Genomic DNA, 20920 nt, shown 5'->3' with positions numbered 1-20920 from the left:
CTAAGAGACTTGTATTTCTGTGTTCCTAATTTTAGATAAACAGCTTACTTGCTTCATCAATAAACAGTGGGATTTCTGGTGCTATCCGTGGTTTCCTCTCAGTTACTTTCTATGTACGTATGCTTTTTACTCCAACTACTGTGATTGCTCTTTTTTTTAGAAGTCCATTCGTCTTCACCTGAACTACCTAATAAGCTACTCGTTATAGCAATATCTATAGCCTCAGAAAACTTCAAGCGTATGTCTTCATTCCTTAGTACTTTATCCCTCTTCATCTTGCACTGACTCTTCCTGACTCGTCTCTTAAACTTCAGCTTACTCTTCGTCACTACTAAATTGTGATCTGAATCTGTAATTGCTCCTGGGTACGCCTTACATTCCAGTATCTGATTTAGGAATCTCTGCCCGATCATTATGTAATCTAACTGAAATCGTCCCGTATCTCGCGACCTTTTCCGAGTATTCTTGAACAGAGTACTCGCTATTACTAACTGAAATTTATTCCGCCTCCACTCTCATTTCCGCTACGATGTCGTTATTCTCCCGTGCCCCGTAAACCTTTCTTCAGTTCCTTTCCGTACAACTGCATTTCAGTCCCCCCATGACTATCAGATTTTCATCGCTCTTTACGTTAAATATCCTCATATACTCTCTCTATCTCTTCATCCTGTGGCGTCAGCATGTATACCTGAACTTTCGCTGTCGGTGTTGGTTTACTGTCGATTTTGATTAGAGCAACCCTATCACTGAACTGTTTACAGTAACACACTCTCTCTGCCCTACCTACCCATTCATAATGAATTCTACTCCTGTTATACTATTTTCTGCCGCTATTGATGTCAACTTGCTGTCATCTGACCAGAAATCTTTTTCTTCTTTCCCTTTCACCCTGCTGATCCCCAAAACACCTCGATTGTGTCTTAGCATTTGCCTTTTCAGATTTTCTAGCTTCCCTATTATGTCTAAACTTCTGACATTCCACCCCCTGACACGTAGAACGTTATTCTTTAGTTTTTTATTCAGTTCCTTTTCACATGTTCACCAACTCCTTAGCGCTACCCTCCCAGAGATCCGAATTGTGGACTATTCCGGAATCTTATGCCAATGGAAAGCTCGTCGTGACACGTTTTCAATTGTAGGCCGTCCTGTTGATACGCATTATGTATGTGTTTCCATCGCCTTCTGTATCCTCAATTCATAGACGGGTGTCGTCTCATACCCGGAAGGTACCAGCCGCACGAATGGTCGCGTAAAGCATTGCCTACGTAATTTGAAGAGAACTGTTGATACGTCACATTGCGAACAGTACTGGTACGCGTTTTTTGCAAGTAATTCCAGAAATCCGCGATTCTTTGATATCATTCCGAAACAGGTAATGAACTGCATGTCCTTCGATCCACACGACTGGCTTTCGTACGAGAGTAGTAGATATCGTCCGGGAAGGGGAGGGTCTGTGGAGCAAGGCAATAGGCCAGGATTTGTCGAAGTAGGTGACAGATGTGATCCGCTTCTTCACAGCAAAGACAAAGTGCATCTGTGTCTGGCGTTTCGCAGGGTAGTGTAAGCGGGTGAGTCTGCCATGTTGATCTAGTGAAGTCTTGATTGTATTACCTGTTTGCAATTGACTGTTGCACACCACGTGGACTGAACATCAGCGACCACCAGGCCCATCCTTATCATTTTTCACACGATTTTCCATCGAACGTTCACGTCTTTCGACTATGTGACGTTCGGGAGTCAACTCCTTTGGAGGACGTGACAAACGTCCCACATCGTCATATGATGCCTGGTCGGTACGGCGAGGCGAACATAGCTAAATTGCACGTAAAAATGGCTTAAATGGTGTAAAGAGGTGGATTGTTTCGCGACGTCACCAGGGGTGCGACGGAAGGTGGCTCAAACGATTCCAGGAGGAGCTTGTCAGACTTTGTGGACAAGTCTCCACAGCTTGAGATGGGGGCTACCACCCCTCTTTCTAAACACACAACACAGAAGAGGATTACCACCCTGTCATGCACACGAACGAGTCACCCTCGATTAGGGGGAAAGGTCAGTAATTCATAACTGACCTGGAATAGCATACCAGTGAAGATGAAATTTCCAAAGGATGCTAACAAACGTCACGCAGTTGTGGCTGGCAATGGTAAGATCTGGATCAGGTCATGGAGACGAGAAGCCAGGTATGTGTTGACAAAGTGTATTCGTTGAATGATGTCCATGGCTTGCAACCGTCGGTCGACGATGAGAGCCCTGACGTGTTGCAGAAGGCACCAATAGTTACGGACCGCTGCATGGCGTATGTCGCTACTGAATTCGATACCTAGACACTTCTTTGTGCCACAGAGTCGGAGGGGAGAGAAACACGCACGCTGGAGTCCTGCCTCTACATTCATATCAACCGATGTTTCGACAGTGAGGACGCAGTCAGCAGGACCACCAAATCGTCGGCGTAGGCTATACATCGAAACTTATCTCCATGTACCATAACGCCTGTAATCTCCTGACGAAGAAGGCCGCATAACAGAGGTTCAAGCGCCATTGTTTGCAGGATTGTCAATAGTGGGCATCTCTGCCGCACCGAACGTGCAATAGGAATAGGGCTCCTGAGGCGGCCATTGATCAGGTCTCTGAAGGTCGCCCTTCAAAAGAGGCGTATGACCATGGTAATGAACGGCTGCCGATATTCCACGTTCAGAATGGTGTACGTCAAGTAAGTGTGGTCGACTAGGTCGAAGGCCTGGCTAAAGTCCAGAGATGCCAGAGCACCAGGTAATTTGTCTGTATTCGTCAAGGATATCATATCACGATATCTGCACAGCAGGTTGGATATTATTTGGTCCTCCTAACGACGCTTAGACGTCTAACATGGGGCTACACAGCGTCGACCGGATTCGTGCCGCCATGTGGTGAGTGAATATATTCATGTAATAATTAAGCAGTGTTAAGGGGAGATCGTGAATCTGTGCTCCGTCTTTCGGTTTTGTATTGGGGATGATCATACCTTCAATGTTTGTAGCGGGAATTGACGTCTCTGGTGACAGCAGGTCTTGACAAATGGATAGCCAATGCGGTGCAAGAAAACACTGTAACATGCGATAGACCTCCAAAGGGAATCCGTCCAAGCCCGGTTATGTATGGGTCTCGCTTTTACTGATGTCATCAAGCACTTCTTTCTCAGTAACGTCTGTCATCAAGGCGTCAGCCATGACAGGGGTTAACATACCATAGATCTGCTGTGTGACTTTCATCACTGTCAGCTGGTTGTAGTCTTGAGCCAAGCAGAGAGCGGTGTAGTGTTTGCAGAAGGCTGTACTGATGTCACGCTGTGTAGAAAAGTGCTGCTCATCATCCACATCAGTTACACGAATCAGCGTAAGTTGCCATTGTGAGCATTCTCTGCTAATATGATACATGGGCGACCTGTCCACCGTAAGCTTATTAGGCATCAGTGTGTGAAGGATCGGACTCTACCTGTCGGCACACCTATGCCACTATCTATCGTTATGCCCTGTTTACCACTTCTTCTCTCTGTTGAGGGCAGCATAGAAGTGTAATCACGCGAGACGGTGTAGTAGAAGTCGAGTGACTGCCGGTCCCATGAGGCAGTATGCAGTCAGTGCCGGATGATCGGTTTGGCATAAGCAAACCACCACTCTAGTGTTGTGTTATATGCTCCTATTCGGCGAATGAGTGACTGCCAGGCAACCTCGATGGCGAGTTTAGAACCGGGGAAAGTGAGCTGAGCAGAGTAAGCATCCAGTGGCTTTGGCTTCACCACACCTGCTGGAGGTGGAGAGCGACAGCGCTTATGTCGGCGATATGGTCTGTAAATGCAGCTAGCCACAGCTCTGCAACGGGGTGTAAGGAGACGAGAGACATATATCATGTCAATGCAGCTGGATGAATGGCTTTTGCAGTGGGTGAACCCAGGACGATCTCCTCTTAGATGGTCTCAAGCATCCACCATCTAAGAAGTTCCCCTTGTTCTCCAGTCGCGCGAACTGGTCCTTTGGCGCTAGCACACTGTTAAAGTCGCCGCCAAGGACGATCTCATCCATTGTGCCCTGAAAAAGAGGAACAACTTCTTTTGTAAAAAATAACGCACTCCTAAGTGTCTATCGGCGTGTTTGAACTTGAGGCCGCTGGCATATCAGGACACTGCGTCATGCCAGATGGCGTCGCTTATCATTTTGACATGTGCGACGCTAGTGGTGACAGAAATGTCTACTATGTCCTTGCGGTCAAGGTGAACTTCATCGTGAAGGAGGCATTCGATTTCAAATGCCGTGGGTCGTGCATAGTCCGACTGAAAACTAAACTTGATCTCAGATGTTCGATACACTTGAGCCATGGCACGTCTGTCAACAGTTGTACCACTAAGCGGCGGTAAATATGTAAACAGACTGTACACGTTGGTCTAGACCGCGGACGGGGCGCAAACAAAACGTTCTAGCCGTTGCCCTGCCGAAGGCAGACTGCCACGAAGACCACAGGTGCCATCATACAACTACATGGTCACAGACAAGCTTAGACGATGAAAGATTTTTAATGATTGTAGCTATTAGGAGTAGTACGTTTTCAGTTTGGTTAGTGCCTTGAGCTATTTGTGGTATGGGCAAGCCATTAATGCTAATGTTCCCCTCGGCAGCAGGTGATGTGCTGAGGTATTAATGTGTGGACACAAAGAGGTTAGTCTATGCTGCCAGGCATAGTCTACTTAATGGTCCAGTTATGACCATTCAGAAATCACCAGGTAGTAAGTTATGTGACATGTCTGCGATGGTGGCAGTGAGGATGGTTGTTACTTGAGGGGACCATGGACCATGGCGCGACAACAAGCAAGTGCGGCCTGTATATGGGGCTGTACGTAGCCGAATGTGTGTGTGGTGCTAAGGCAGTCAGTGCTCCGTGATTTATGTTGAAACATGCAGTGATTACTGTAGTTAAGTCTATGGAGATTTTGAGTCACTGCGTTCAGAGAGGAACGAGGCTAAGTAGCATGGAAATGATGGTATGGTTCTTCTCAAGGAATGTGGTATATGGGAGCAGCTTTCTGTTCTGTGGTACAGATGGGCCGTGTCAATGGACTGTTATGTGGTAGGCCTTCTGAGTAATTCCGTGCGGAAGGAAATTTGCTACTCTGAACTGACATCATTCGGTGCTTGTTATCACTGCTTTGCCGCAAACTCATGGGTGGTATATATGCTTTTTGCCTTGTGGTCCTCTAAGCATTTTAGAACACACATAACGGAACAGATATTGTTGGTTGTTGCTTGCCTATCACGTTAGTGCATATGCTGTGGTGCGCGCATACAGTAATAGTACGGTAATACGAGGACTAGGATATAGTACATTTTGGATATCAAATCATTTTCACCTAACTGTGGAATGCTAGTTGCGTCATCGCACCTCACGGGTTATTTTTACGTATCTTGCTGTGCACCAGAAGGTGTATCGTATAGTATCTTCTTTTCAGATGAACCCTGGGTACGGTAACTACTTGTTATCTGTGAGGATAGTAAATAGAAAAGCTCGAACAAGTAACAACAGTTAGATGAGAGCAAATGTATCACGCCGTTGACAGAAGATTCAGCAGCAAGATCCATTTCGCCGATTTTTGCAAGTTACGTTCATGTTTGTTTGGTATCTTCATGATCCTTTTGTCCAATATTAATGTCCTTTTAAATTTGTTAAAGAATGAGTGAAACTGTGGCTTAGGATTTTAGTAATGCTGTTGTTGGTTTCAGGTTTTAGTAATGCTATTACTGGTGTTAAGCGAAATTTTGAAATTAGAGTGCAGGGGGTCCTGTGCATGTCATGTACTAAAAATGCACTATTTTTACAAATTTTAATCTCAGTTATGAGACCTTTGTGGACGCACATTTTAATGTATGTATAAAGCTTTCTTTAAGAATTTTTGTTTGTTCTGTCTATCTTTGAGAAGATGAACCATAGGAATACGTATTACTATTTTTTTAAAATTTTGCAGATGCCCCTGAAGATGGAACATGAGTCCTGAAACTGGCTAATGCATCCCTTTTTAGAAATAAATAATTTTTACAACTGTGGCGGATTTTACCATTGACAGTGAACAAAAAGTGTGGATGTCCAGTGAAGAGAAACGCGCGCCTCTGGAGAAAAACACACTAACATCTGTGAATAATTCTGAGCTGCGCTTGGTTTGGAGCCATATACGGCCTGTTAGTATTACGGGGTTGTGGGATAACTTACAAGCGGGATACTTATATGTCTGGAAACAAGTGTCAGGGAACCCGTGTGGTTACTTTCGAGTCTCGGTCGGGCACACAGTTTTAATGTGCCAGGAAGTATCATATCAGCGCACACTCCGCTGCAGATCGAAAATCTCATTCTGGAAAAATCCTGCAGGCTGTGGCTAAGCCATGTCTCCACAGTATCCTTTCTTTCAGGAGTGCTAGGTCTGCAAGGTTCACAGGAGAGCTTCTGTAAAGTTTGGAAGGTAGGAGACGAGATACTGGCAGAAGTAAAGCTGTGAGTACCGGGCGTGAGTCGTGCTTCGGTTGCTCAGATGGCAGAGCACTTGCCCGCGAAAGGCAAAGATCCCGAGTTCGAGTCTCGGTCGGGCACACTGTTTTAATCTGCCAGGAAGTTTCATATCAGGGCTCACTCCGCTGCAGAGTGAAAATCTCATTCTGGAAACATCCCCCAGGCTGTGGCTAAGCCATGTCTCCACAGTATCCTTTCTTTCAGGAGTGCTAGTTCTGCAAGGTTCGCAGGAGGGCTTCTGTAAAGTTTGGAAGGTAGGAGACGAGATACTGCCAGCAGTAAAGCTTTGAGTATCGGGCGTGAGTCGTGCTAAGGTTGCTCAGATGGTAGAGCACTTCCCCGCGAAAGGCAAAGGTCCCGAGTTCGGTTCTCGGTCGGGCACACAGTTTTAATCAGCCAGGAACTTTCATATCAGCGCACACTCCGCTGCAGATTGAAAATCTCATTCTGGAAACATCCCCCAGGCTGTGGCTAAGCCATGTCTCCACAGTATCCTTTCTTTCAGGAGTGCTAGTTCTGCAAGGTTCGCAGGAGATCTTCTGTAAAGTTTGGAAGGTAGGAGACGAGATACTGGCAGAAGTAAAGCTGTGAGTACCGGGCGTGAGACGTCTTTCGGTTGCTCAGATGGTAGAGCACTTGCCCGCGAAAGGCAAAGGTCCCGAGTTCGGTTCTCGGTCGGGCACAATGTTTTAATCTGCCAGTAAGTTTCATATCAGCGCACACTCCGCTGCAGAGTGAAAATCTCATTCTGGTCACTCTGCATTCATTTTTCGAGTTTAATTTGTGTAGTTGAAGTTGCACGGTACAAACTGCACTGCGTACACTGCAATGCACAAAGTGCTCATATGCTTGTGACTGACGGTAGACCATGGACGCACTTCTTCCCTTTTGTTTCATGATATTCATGTTTTCCTTCATGTGTTTCGAAAAAACTCAGCTAGCATCTTACCAAACGTGGACGACCTGTTGATCTCAGGAAAACGGAATGAGAATAGTACATTGTGCACCACATGTTTCTTACGTAAGATTTCACTGCAAGGTGTTCTACTTTTCCACATGATTATGTTCAGTGACTGAGATGTTTATTGTTATTTTATTCTACCTTCTACCCATCTCTACACTGTGCTTTCAATGCTACCCTTGAGTGTGTAACATGTACATGTCAAAATTGAACAGATTTTTTAAAGGTATGTATTTTAGTTTTATCTCTAAGGTACTTGGTAAATTTATTGTACAATTTTTATTCCTTGCTAGAAAATGGTGTACGACTTTTATTTTTTCTCGGTAAATATAATTTAAGTATGGACTCCGTTTAATGATTATGAATACTGCTGTTTGTGTAATAAGTACTGATGTTCTATATGTGCATACAAAATTAGTATACATACTAAAACGGTGCTCTTAGAGTCATAACTTTGTACAGATCTTTACAGCGAACTTGTTTGTTAGTCTTCTTTATTATTCTTATGGTCCTTTGCTACAATTTGAAAAGTCTGTCAGTGTTCTGTGTAATGGATGGCCCAAAAGTTATTCTATAGCTAAGGACAGAGTGCATATAAGAATAGTATCGTTTTAAGGCACGGTCTGTTAAGACAGACATTACTCTAATGTCTACAGAGGTGTCAGTCATGTGAACGAAATTTTGCAACCTGTATTCTCGCAAATTAGTTACAAATTTATGGCTCAATCCATGCTGAATATGTACCGTAAGTAAAATTTCTTTACTTGTAATTTTTCCTAGTATTGAAATTTTAATGGCCAGCTTTGTACCTCCTGTATCTTAATCCACATCGGTACTCGTCTCACATCCTTTCTGAAAACACTTCTTCAGTCCCATCAGTTATCGTACCGGTCACGTACGAAATATTCTCAGGAGTGCACAACACAATTATACTGTCTCAAGAAATCTTGCATCATCTTCGTAGCAAATTAAGATTTTTTTGTTCGTCTATCTTTACTAACGTACTTTATTACTGTCTTGGACTGCGCTTTTGTTTCTTTTGAGTCATCAGTCTTCTGACTGGTTTGATGCATCCTGCCACGAATTCCTCTCCTGTGCCAACCTCTTCATCTCTGAGTAGCACATGTAACCTACTTCCTCAATTATTTTCTTGAAGTAGTCCAATCTTTGTATTCCTCTAAACTTTCTAGAGCTTTTACCCTTTACAGCTCCCTCTATTACCATGGAAGTTTGTTTCGTCTGCTACAGACGGCCCCTGCCAGGCAGACTACACTCAAGACACCCCTGTGTATCATATAACATACACAAGCACTTGCAGGCGCAACCAAGAGAAAAACAATTCTTCAAAATAAACAGAACTTGCTAGTCACTAATGCGAACCTTATTCTGCAGAGGTCGCCTCACAGAAACAGGGAAGTTGGAGTACTCCGCCGACCTCCGCCGGCTTTATAAGGCCAGCGCAGCTGCAATACAGCCAGTTCCTCGCCGAGCTAGGACCAGCTCCGACGGACCTCACCGACGCTCTTGATGAATAGTCGTCTACTGGTTATTTGTTTTCTTTGTGTGTATATAGTGATTGTTCGAGAAGTGTAGTTCAGTTTCAGTAAAAGACATTATACTGAGTGTTCTACAATACTGAGTATTCTTCAAAGTTATTCCATGATGTCTTAATAGATGTCCAATCATCCTGTCCCTTCTTCTCGCCAGGACCTCCTCGTTCCTTACCGTATCAGTCCACATTCGTCTGTAGCATCACATCTCAAATGCTTCGATTCTCTTCTATTCTGGTTTCCCCACAGTCGATATTTCACTGTGTTGCAAACGTACATTCTCAGAAATTTCTTTCTCACATTAAGGCCTGTGTTTGATATTAGTAGACTTCTCTTGACCGTAAATGCCCTTTTTGCCAGTGCTGCGCTTGGTTACCAAAATAGTCCAGCCATTGCATATTTTGTATATCTGTACGCGTTCAATTAACTTTTTCCAGTATACGACACAAACCTTTGTTGCTGTTTTCTGAACGATTACTCAGCATAAAAAAAATCAAAAGAGCCTTCGTGACAGTAAAGGCAAGAGCAGCAACATTAAGAGTGCAATGGGAATTCCACTGTTAAACACATAGGAGTGAGCCGATAGATGGAAAATGTCCACTGTAGTTCTCTGTTATGGGGAGGAGGTGAAATGAATTGTCCGATTAGAGTCGACATGGAAAAGATACGCGATCCAAGATTAGTGCTAGAATTTGAATTATCTTTGGAAGGCTTGATATAAGGCAGAAGAGATAGATAACATTACATCGAAATTTTTAAAATCTTGAGTTTATGTGTAGAATGTATGAGACTGGCAGCATACCCTGCGATTTTCGGAAATATGTCATCTGTTTTACTCCCAAGATAACAAGAGCAGATACGTGCGAGAACTATCGCACACACATCTTAACAGCACATAAATCCAAGTTGCCGACAAGAATAATGTACATAAGAATGGAGGATCACTTCGATGGCGATCAGTTTGTTCTTATAGAAAGTAAAGGCGCTTGGGCGCCAGTTCTAACGTTGTACTTGATAAAGGAAGCAAGAGTAAAGAAAAATCGAGAATCATTCATAGGATTTCTGCAAAAAGCGTTGGACAATGTAAAATGCTGCAAGGTGTTGAAATTTCTGTGGGAAGTAGGAGTAATCTACAGGGAAATACGAGTAATAAACAATATCTGCAAGAGCCAAGAAGGAAAAGGAACCAAGAACGAAGTGCTCGGATTAAATTGTGAGTGAGAGAGGGATGCAGTCTCCACCCCTACTGTTCCATCTGTACATCGAAGGAGCAATGACGGAAATAAAAGAACGGTTGAAAAGTGGCACTAAAATTCAGGCTGAAAGGATATCAATGATAAGGTACACAGGTGAAATTACTATCCTCAGTGAAGGTTAATTAACCAGACGGAACAATAAGAGAGGATGACCAAGAAAAAAGTGGTCGGATTAAAATGTGGGTAAGACAGGGATGCAGTGCTCGCCTCTGCTGTTCACTCTGAACATCAAAGAAGCAGTGACGGAAATAAAAGAATGGTTAAACAGTGGGATTAAAATTCAGGGTAAAAGGATATCAGTGACAAGAGTTGCTGGTGAAATTGCTATCCTTAATAAAGGTGAATTAGACTTACAGTATCTGTTGAATGGAGTGAACAGTCTAATGAATGGAGAATATGGAATAAGAGTAAGACGAAGAAAGCCGCAAGTAATGAGATATAGCAAAAATGGGAACAGCGAGAAACTTGACATCAGAATTGCTGATGGCAAAGTAGTGAGAATGAACATTTGGAGCACAGCATTTTATGGTGATTATGATGGACTGTGGAAAAATCGGAAAAGATGAAAATCGAAGTGGTTGAGATGTAGTGCCACAGAATAGGGTTGAAATCAAGTGGGCTGATAAGCTAAGGAATGAGTTTCTCCTCAGAATCTGATAAGGAAGAAACACATTGAAAACACCGGCAAAAAGAAGGGACAGGAGTTTAGTACATATGTTAAGATGTCAGCTCCCATGGTACTAGAGGCAGCTGTGGTGCCTATAACTATAAAGGAAGACAGAAATTGGAAAACATCCAGCAAATAAATGAGGAAGTTGGCCGCAAGAGCTACCCTGAGATCCAAACCTTGGCACAGGGGAAGAATTTGTGTCAGGCTGCATTAAACCAGTCAGAAGACGTAAAAAAGAAAAGAAAAGATGCTTCTTCACAGAAAATTCCGCGATAAACTGAGTTAATGCCATGCTGAGCACGTTCGATATAAATGGAGATGGACTGTACACTTTGAAAATCCATGAACATGTTTACGAAGGACTGAGGATGACTGAAAGTGCTGAATCTGATATTGAACTAAACATAATCTATAAAAAACAGATTTCTTTCAGAAGAAACCGTTATGCGGACAGAAATTTCATGATCAGTCCATTGTTCTTACATCGTTGACGAAAATGTTTTGAACAGTTGCCTTGTCCGTTAATTGCAATTCACCTTTACTAGAGATAGCAATTTCGCCAGCACATGTTATTATTGATAACTTTTCAGCTTGAATTTTAATTCCACTTTTTAGGCGCACTTTTATTTCCATAACTGCTTCTTCGATGGTTGTCAGAATGTATGTTGCAGCTGCTTACCAGAGGTGTTCGCTGTTCTGAAATATCCAGTCTGATTATTGCTGTGTGTGGGCCCAGAGCTCGAACCCGAGTCCTTGCCTTTTGTGCCAAAATCTTTAACCGACTGAACAACGCGACCCACCGTCATAGCTTTTTGCTGACGAAAAGTTTTGTGCGATTCTATCGAGGTCGACAAAGTAAATTACGCTGTGTATTAGAATAGCTATGATCTTATTAAATCAGTAGGAATGACCAAAACTGAATGGCAGAAATATTTCGTGACAAAGCGTACCACACAGCTCCTTTGTGGCAGAGAAAGGGGAGATAAGAAAAGTATGGTGCCCTTATGGAGATTGCAAGGTTTTCTTGGAATAGCGGCATAGGCGAACATCAAAAGATAACAAAGATAACAGCAGAGGGACGCCAGCTGGGGACGCCTCAGATTAGATTACTACTGAGAATCCAGTTAACGGTGGCGGGGGTCTTCTAACCGTTACTGCTACCAGGAGATAACAAGACTTCGTGGACGACAGTTAACGAAGCGGCACATTAACTATGACACCGGCCTCGTGTGTAGAGGATCTGGAGCTTAAATTACCGTCTGATTATTCTCACTTTTGTTTGTTGTACATTCCCTTAATTCATCACCACATTAAAACCAGCCATTGGTCATGTGTTAAACCCTTCACCAGACTGTTTCGAGCAATACAGTCTTAAGTCATATGCACTGACGTTCATCCTGAAACTTTATAATGCCATTTAACCACCTTTTAAGAGGCCAATTTCGGTATCTTGTCTCTTTGATTTATGAAAAGAACTTACGTTGTTCATCCATTTGTTTCGATGCAAATCCCGTCCACTTTGACAGATTTTATCCCGTCCGTTTCAACAGATTTTTAATTTAAAAAAAAATTTCGTCTTCTACTATAGCCTGCTAACTGATCAATTTCTTTTTTTTCGTTTAGTAATTTGTGACATGCTCTATTATTTTCTGATGAGCAATCCTCAATTTGTGAAAGGTTTTCACATTAAAATTTAGTATCTAACCGTCACACCTCAAAACTGCTAATACAGACTGATCGATGATAACTTTCCTTTTGAGGCGCAATGGAATCTCATTACAAAAAAGACCCTATACAGTTTATCAAAACGCTCCCTGCCACTTTTAGTACTCTGTTTATTTTCGGTATTGGTCACCTAGTTGTTGCCTTCAACTCTACTAAAACACAAAAACCTAACAACTGGTTCTATTAATTAGTTGTTAATCTGTGGTATTTTCATTTTGATATCATGACTACACATCATATCAGTCTTTATATTATCGATTTTCATTGTGTAATTTTAAATTTACTCCGTTGTTGAAGCAAGAAGTGCAATCTCATCTGCCAAATGAATATAATTAAGTACTTTCGGCTAATTCGTGTTCTTACTCATAGTATACGAGTTTGTAGTATTGACGCATTCCACTGTAAGCTAGCACAGGGTGAATCAATCCCTGTCTCCAAAGGGCTGTTAGTAAAGGTTTTGCTGAAACCGAGTTAAAATATTTCTCAGTTGTAGACAAAGTGGTAAGTCATGCTCGTTGCTCCGTTCTATAATTTAACTCCCGACTCACAAATGGTCCCCTGTGGAATACTTACTGCTGAAGTCAGATTCTTCCTTTGCTTGATTAAAAGCAAATGTTCCTTCTAAGCTATTAGTAATATTTATAGGAAATTTCTAGTGCATTTATTGTCTTGTACTTCTCATTTCTTGCCAAACATAATATTTAAACTGTTCTTCCTGTTTTGAGAATTGTCCTCCGCAGGCTCTGTGTGAAAAATTTTGCATTTTTCTTTTGTGCAACTTTTACTCCAACTTTAGACATTTTAGTGGAATACTTTCATCTCTGAGTGCCCATTTCAAGTATCTGAGTATGTTGTTGTTGTTCTTGTGGTCTTCAGAGTGAAGACTGGTGTGACGCTGCTCCTCACGCTGTTCTGTCGAGTGCAAGCCTCATTCTCTCTGCGTGGCTACTGTACAATACATCCACTTGAAACTGTGTACGGGAATCAAGCATTGCTCTCCCTCTGTACTTTTCACTTCCACACTTCCCTCCAATACAAAATTCACTACTCCTTAATGCCTTAGGACATGTCCAATGAACCTAATCCTGCTTTTAGTCAAGTTGTGTCACAGAGCTCTTTTCTCCCCGATTCATTTCAATACCACTTAATTACTTATCTTATGAAACCACGTAATCGTCAGCAGTCTTTTGTAACACATTCAATAACTCTGTACTTTCTTCTCGTCAACTGAATATTGTACATAGAGGATTGTGTACCGAGGGAAACAAATGATTTTTTTGGGTACTTCAGCGTAATGACTGCTTCTACAATCACATGAAGGAATGAGCACTAGAAACAGGCATAACCAGCTTCCACCGTTTTCTACAGTTCCTTTTGTTTGTTGTAACCTACAATGTTGTATTTTACGTCGAATTTTACGGTGAGTAAAATGCTATATATTTTTAGAATTATTTATATAATATGTGGACAGTTAATACAATCTTCGTTGACAGTACACCATCTTGTACCTTGAAACACAAGGTCTTTTACCATCGAATATGCGATACTTGCGAAAGAAGTAAGTTTATTCAATGCCTTAAATATTTTACCTGTTCTGAAAAGGGAGCCGGCCGTTGTGGCCGAGCGGCTCTAGGCGATTCAGTCCGGAACCGCGCTGCTGCTACGGTTGCAGGTTCGAATTCTGCCTCGGGCATGGATGTGTGTGATGTCCTTAGGTTAGTTAGGTTTAAGTAGTTCTAAGTCTAGGGGACTGATGACGTCAGATGTTGTCCCATAGTGCTTAGAGCCATTTGAACCGAAAAGAGCAATTTGTTTTAGTTTACAACAGCTTCTACACTATGTGGTCAAAAGTATCCGAACACCCCCAAAAACAAACGTTTTTCATATTAGGGGCATTGTGCTGCCACCTACTGCCATGTACGCCATAACAGCGACCTCAGTAGTCATTAGACATCGGTAGAGAGCAGAATGTGGGGTTCCGCGGAACTCACGGACTTCGAACGTTACTTGGGTGTCATTTGTATCGTACGTCTGTACTTGAGATTTACACACTCCTAAACATCCCTAGGTCCACTGTTTCCGATGTGATAGTGAAGTGGAAACGTGAAGGGACACGTACAGCACAAAAGCGTACAGACCGGCCTCGTCTGTTGACTGACAGAGACCGCCGACATTTGAGGAGGGTCGTAATGTGTAATAGGCAGACATCTATCCAGACCATCACACAGGAATTCCAAACTGCGTCAGGGGCCACTGGAAGTACTATGACAGTTAGTCGGGAGGTGAGAAAACTTGGATTTCATGGTCGAGCGGTTGCTCATAAGCCACACACCACGCCGGTTAATGCCAAACGAAGCCTCGCTTGGTGTAAGGTGAGTAAACATTGAACGATTGAACAGTGGAAAAACGTTGTGTGCAGTGACGAAACACGCTACACAATGTGGCGATCCGATGGCAGGGTGTGGGTATGGCGAATGCATGGTGAACATCATCTGCCAACGTGAGTGCCAACAGTAAAATTCGGAGGCGGTGGTGTTATGGTGTGGTCGTGTTTCTCATGGAAGGTTCTTGCACCTCTTGTTGTTTTGCGCGGCACTATCACAGCACAGGCCTACACTGATGTTTCAAGCAAAATGGTTCAAATGGCTTTGAGCACTATAGGACTTAGCATAAGAGGTCATCAGCCCCCTAGATCTTAGAACTACTTAAACCTAGCTAACCTATGGACATCACACACATCCATACCCGAGGCAGGATTCGAACCTGCGACCGTAGCGGTCGCGCGGTTCCACACTGAAGTGCCTAGAACAGCTCGGCCACTCCGGCCGGAGATGTTTCAAGCACCTTCTTTCTTCCCACTGTTGAAGAACAATGCGGTGATGGCGATTGCATCTTTCAACAAGATCGAGCACTTGTTCGTAATGCACGGCCTGTGGCGGAGTGGCTACACGACAGTAGCATCCCCGTAATGCACTGGCCTGCACAGAGTGCTGACCTGAATCCTATAGAACACCTTTAAGATGTTTTGGAAGGCTGACTTCGTGCCAGGCCTCACCAACCGACATCGATACCTCTCCTCAGTGCAGCACTCTGTGAATAATGGGCTGCCATTCCCCAAGAAACCTTCCAGCACCTGACTGAACGTATGCTTGCGAGAGTGGAAGTTGTTATCAAGGCTAAGGGTGGGCCAACACCGTATTGAATTCCAACACTACCGATGGAGGGCTTGTAAGTCATTTTTAGCCAGATGTCGGGATACTTTTGATGACATAGTGTTTTTCTAAATGTATTTAAATTTTAACTGTTTCACATAATACTTGTGCTTAGTTTTATTTCAATAACTGATTTCTGGTGTATAGTAGAGTAATAATTAACAGATAGACTGTTAAATACAGCAGTGACAAGATTTTGTCGAGTGCAGTGTTTTTAAATTTCTATCGAACATTTGTTCCTAGGTACATGACCATGTTATACCCAGGAACAAACTTCCATATTTGGAAAAAACCTTAATTTTCTGGAGTAGTTTTTGTAATTTCAGTACATAAAAAGTGAATGTCACAATTTAAAAATGGAATGAGAACATATATTAAAGTTCTAGACCAATAGTGCATACTGGAAACAATTCCTTAACTGTGTACGCTGATTTGTTCGTAAACAACATTTTTCATAGAAACGCCGCCTCACATTGCGGTTTTAGCAGACGTCGTACAGAGAAATGTGAACAATTTTGAAAGTCTATACCTTGAAGCTGTGGATGGAGTGAAATGTCCAAAAAGTAAAATGTGTTTAGTATTTCCAGAATGTTCCCTTGGCTGACCTCACTCGCACATTCAAGCCCATATCGACTCGCGGATGTTTATTGTAACCAGTCTTCTCACTGGTTTGATGCGGCCACAACGAATTCCTCTACTGTAGCAACCTCTGCATCTCACAGTACGCTCTTGCCCGAAATATTCAATTATTTGTTGCATGAATTCGAATCTCTGTCTTTCTCTGCAGTTCTTACCCGCTACAGCCATCTAGTACCATGGAAGCTATTCCCCAATTCTTAACTCATGTCCTATCGTCCTGTCCCTTCTTCTTTTCAATGTTTTCCACATGGTCCTTTCTTCACCGATTCTGCGGAGAACTTCCTCAGTCTTCAGTTATCAGTCCACCTAATTTTCAACATTTGTCTGCAGCCCTGCAACTCAAACGCTTCGATTCTCGTCTGTTCCAATTTTTTCGCAGTGCATGATTCACTACCATACAATGCTGTTCTCCAAACGAACATTCTCAGAAATTTCTTCCTCAAATTACGGTCAGTTTCATATTAGTAAACTCGCCTTGGAAGGGAATGCAGTTCTCACCTGTGTTACTTTGCTTTTTGTGTCCTCCTTGTTTCATTTATCATGGATTATTTTGCTACTAAGATAGCAGAATACCTTAGCTTCGTCTACTTCGTGATCATCAATTCTGATATTAACCTTTTCGACATTCTTATTTCTACTGTTGCTCATTATTACGTCATACTTCGGTTGACTCTATATTGTGTAATAATTAGACAGCTGATTCACTTCAACAAATACTGTAATTCTTCTTGGGACTGATGACCTCAGATGTTATGTCCCATAGTGCTTAGAGCCGTTTTTGTAATTCTTCTTCATTTTCTCAGCGAATCTTACCACTGATATCTTTTCAAGCTGAATTTTAATCCGACTCTTGAGCCTTTCATTCGTTTCCATCACTGCTTCTCCTCTGTACAGATTGAACTGTAGGGGCGAATGACTGCATTCCTGTCTTACACCAATTTTAATCCGAGTACTTCACTCTTGGTCTTCCAGTCTCACTGCCTCTCTTGATTCTCGTATATTACCGTCTTTCTCTATAGCTTTCTCCTATCTTTGTCAGAATTTCGAACATCTTGCACCATTTGACATTGTGAAACACTGTTTGTGGGTAGACGAGTCTTATGAACGTTTCTTGATTTTTCTTCAGTCTTGCATTGGTTATCAGATGCAACGTTAAGATCTGTCTCTAGTGCCCTTACCTCTTCTAAAGAAAACCTGATCATCATCTCACAGATTATCAGTTTTCTTTTTTTTTTTGTTATTCTGTATATTATTCTTTCTAGCAAATTGAATGCATGAGCTCTTAGATCATCCGTTATTTCTGGTATCTATCAGCCCTCTTCGGTATTGTGTAGATGTTATTTTCCCGAAAGTATGGTGGTATGTCGAGTCTCTCATAGATTCTACCCACCAACCAGAATAGCCCATTGGTTCCCACTTCCTCCAGTGACTTTAGAAATTCCGATGGAATATTATCTATCCCTTCTGGCTTATTTGATCTCAAGTCTTCCAAACTCTTTTAAATTCTAATACTGGATTACCTATCTCTTCCACATCAACTCCAGTTTCTTCTTCTATCACATATGAGACAATTCATCCCCCTCACATAGGTCTTAGGTGTACTTTGTTCACCTGTCCACTCCATCCTTCAAACCCGCTTGTGGTCATCCAGTTTTAGGTTTTCCATGATTTCCCTAAATCGCTTAAGGCTAATGCCAGGGTGGTTCCTTTAAAAAGTCAACGCCAATTTCCTTCTCCATCCTTCCCCAAACCGAGCCTGTGCTCCGTCTCTTAACCAACTTCTTGTCGACGGAATGTTAAACACTAATCTCCTCCCTCCCTCCACCACTCTCTCCTCTGCGTTTAACAGTGGGATTCTCATTGATCCCTTAATGCTGTATTTCACCAAACGTTGTTTTAATTTTTATATATGCTGGATCAGTCTTTCCGTCGATCATTTGTCTTTCCGATTTCTTCACACATTTCCTCTTTCCGATTTCTTCACACATTTCCTGCAGCCATTTGCCTCGCCTTCCCTGAATTTCACATGTTATTTCACTCTTAAGCGTTTTTTGTTTGTGTATTCCTGTCTTTACCTGAACTTTTTTATCTCCTTCTTTCGTCGATCAATATTTCTTCGCAGTTACCTTCCTTGCTGCTGTTTTCTGATTTTATGTCTCACACTTCCAGTTTCTTGAAAATTTTTGTAATTTTTGAAAAAGACACATCATGAGATCCTGGCATGGCCAGGATACCTTTCAGATTACGGCTGAGGTGAAACACAAAAGACTGTTGTGGTTCTAGCGCACAAATAGACACACGAACCAAACTTAAATTATGAGAATTATGAGTTTACTTACATTGGGTACAGTGGAACTTTTTTTTTTTCTAAGGCGTGACAGTGAATTGCGGCGGGCGCTATTAATTTTGTCACTATTCGATCAAGCAACACACGCATTGTTGAAATCGAGTTTAGAAATTCTTTTAAGCGTCACGGAAACAGTTTATTGTATCATTAAAAACGGGATAGGTAGGTACTTTAATTCGGCAGTTATAAATGTTGAAACATGCCTTGATTACTTGAAAACATTCGCCAATTTTTTGGTATGACTAGGTGGGAGCCACATTCCTTCTGGGTATATTTAGCGTTGCCTGTCTTAGATACCTCGCACTTTGTTTGTTAGTGTAGGAAAGAACGCGGCTTCTTTAAGGGGTCAACATTCGAGAGATAGTGTCAGAGTTTCTGTTGTATCAATTTAATATCTCTAAGGTAACGACTGAGAAACACTAGAAGACGTACTGAGATGTGCAGGGAGCCATTACTCTCCCTTTCCACTAGCGAGTGCAGGCCGGGGTGGCCGAGCGGTTCTAGGCGCTACAGTCTGGAACCGCGTGACCGCTGCGGTCGCAGGTTCGAATCCTGCCTCGGGCATGGATGTGTGTGATGTCCTTAGGTTAGTTAGGTTTAGGTAGTTCTAAGTTCTAGGGGAATGATGACCTTAGAAGTTAAGTCCCATAGTGCTCAGAGCCATTTTTGAACCACTAACGAGTGAGACAGGAAGGGGAAGGACAGATAACGATCGAAAGTTCCCTCTAACATGTGCAACACAGTGACTTGCTCAGTATTATTGCGCACGAGAACGCTTAGCCAGCGACTCACCAGCCGTTGTGAGCAGCTCTGGGGAGCTTCTGTTCCAGTGCCGGCAGCTGGTACGACTGAGCGGCGTACACTGTTCGGCCGTGAAAACCGTGTGGTGGGTGACCGCCTCTGGCATTCTGCGAATCGGCAGACGGAACTTCCTCGCAAGTCCGTCCGCACACAGCGGACCGCCGTCACGTTGTGTAATCACGGCCGCTCGCCTGCTCTGAGCGCTGGCTGACTCACAACGTGACGGTAACGCCATTTCCTGGAACGCCCCGGACTAGCGATGCGGGCGGCGGAAGGTGTTACGCAACTTAATGTAAGTTGATGTGCCACAACAGCGACGTTAGCACCGTCCGTGTGTCGAGTCCCTGACACACCTAGTCTCTGTTCTCGAGTCGACCGCTGATACTGCTGATAAAGCGCACCCACGAGGCCATAATTGTTATCTGTCTGCAGCTCTTATCTGTACGGAAATGCCTGTAGCAAACCATTCCTTCGTTACGTTGAGACCAGAGATCGATGTGTCAGCTAATGCAGTTGCCAGTAAAAATGATATCCAATCTCAGGCCACAATACAAGGTACTTAACGCTTACACTTGGAACACGTTTCGATACGTGAAACTTGTTACTGACTATTTTCATCTAGACATCTAGTCACATGGCGCTAATAAAAAGCTGACCGTTGGCTTCTTGTAGTCTTTTTGATATAGCCTATGCTGGTTGCTTCTCCCAAGACCTGTCAGGAGCTGGTGTTTTCTGGGAGATATTTTTAGTTTGGTTTATCCAATGTGTTCAACGAGTCACTCCTTTCCACACCTGTAAGGCAGATGAAAAACCTGTAAGGTCTATGATTCGCATTGGATCTCATCACGGATCATTTCCAAGCCATGTTCGCTGAATACACGTGCCAGATAATCCTTTTCGTGAATGACGTGGAGTTACGGTGAGAGACAACAATCAGAATTTTTGAATTTAAGCTGTATTTCAGGGTGGCCACGAATTCGGCCCATGAGCCGTTCCCTGCCATTAGTGCCATAGCGCTCAACCTGGCAGGCACATTTGAATGGCAATGTTGTCGCACTACATACGACATGGTTTTGTATTCATTTCTCAACACAGGTCAAAAACAAAACATATTTTCAGTATTATTTAACTATATTTGTCGCTCTGAAGACATAATACAATTTTGTCTGCTACAAACTGTCGATACAGGGGCAGACGCAGACAATTTCAGAGATTTTCATACTGATGTTGCCAC

At 42.9% G+C, this 20920-nt stretch overlaps 1 protein-coding gene across 1 annotated transcript in view; it reads right to left on the bottom strand.

Annotated features, from left to right (window-relative positions):
- LOC124789683 (ATP-dependent translocase ABCB1-like) overlaps nucleotides 1-19842 on the bottom strand; it is a 213597-nt gene extending 193755 nt beyond the window's left edge. The window contains exon 1 of the mRNA XM_047257118.1: nucleotides 19678-19842. The gene's annotated coding sequence lies outside the window, so the exon portion shown is untranslated. The remainder of the gene's footprint in view (nucleotides 1-19677) is intronic.
- Nucleotides 19843-20920: the final 1078 nt, after the last annotated feature.

This window comes from Schistocerca piceifrons, chromosome 3 (assembly GCF_021461385.2).
Source record: "Schistocerca piceifrons isolate TAMUIC-IGC-003096 chromosome 3, iqSchPice1.1, whole genome shotgun sequence".
Lineage (NCBI taxonomy): Eukaryota > Metazoa > Arthropoda > Insecta > Orthoptera > Acrididae > Schistocerca > Schistocerca piceifrons.
This window is presented reverse-complemented; position numbering and strand designations above follow the sequence as displayed.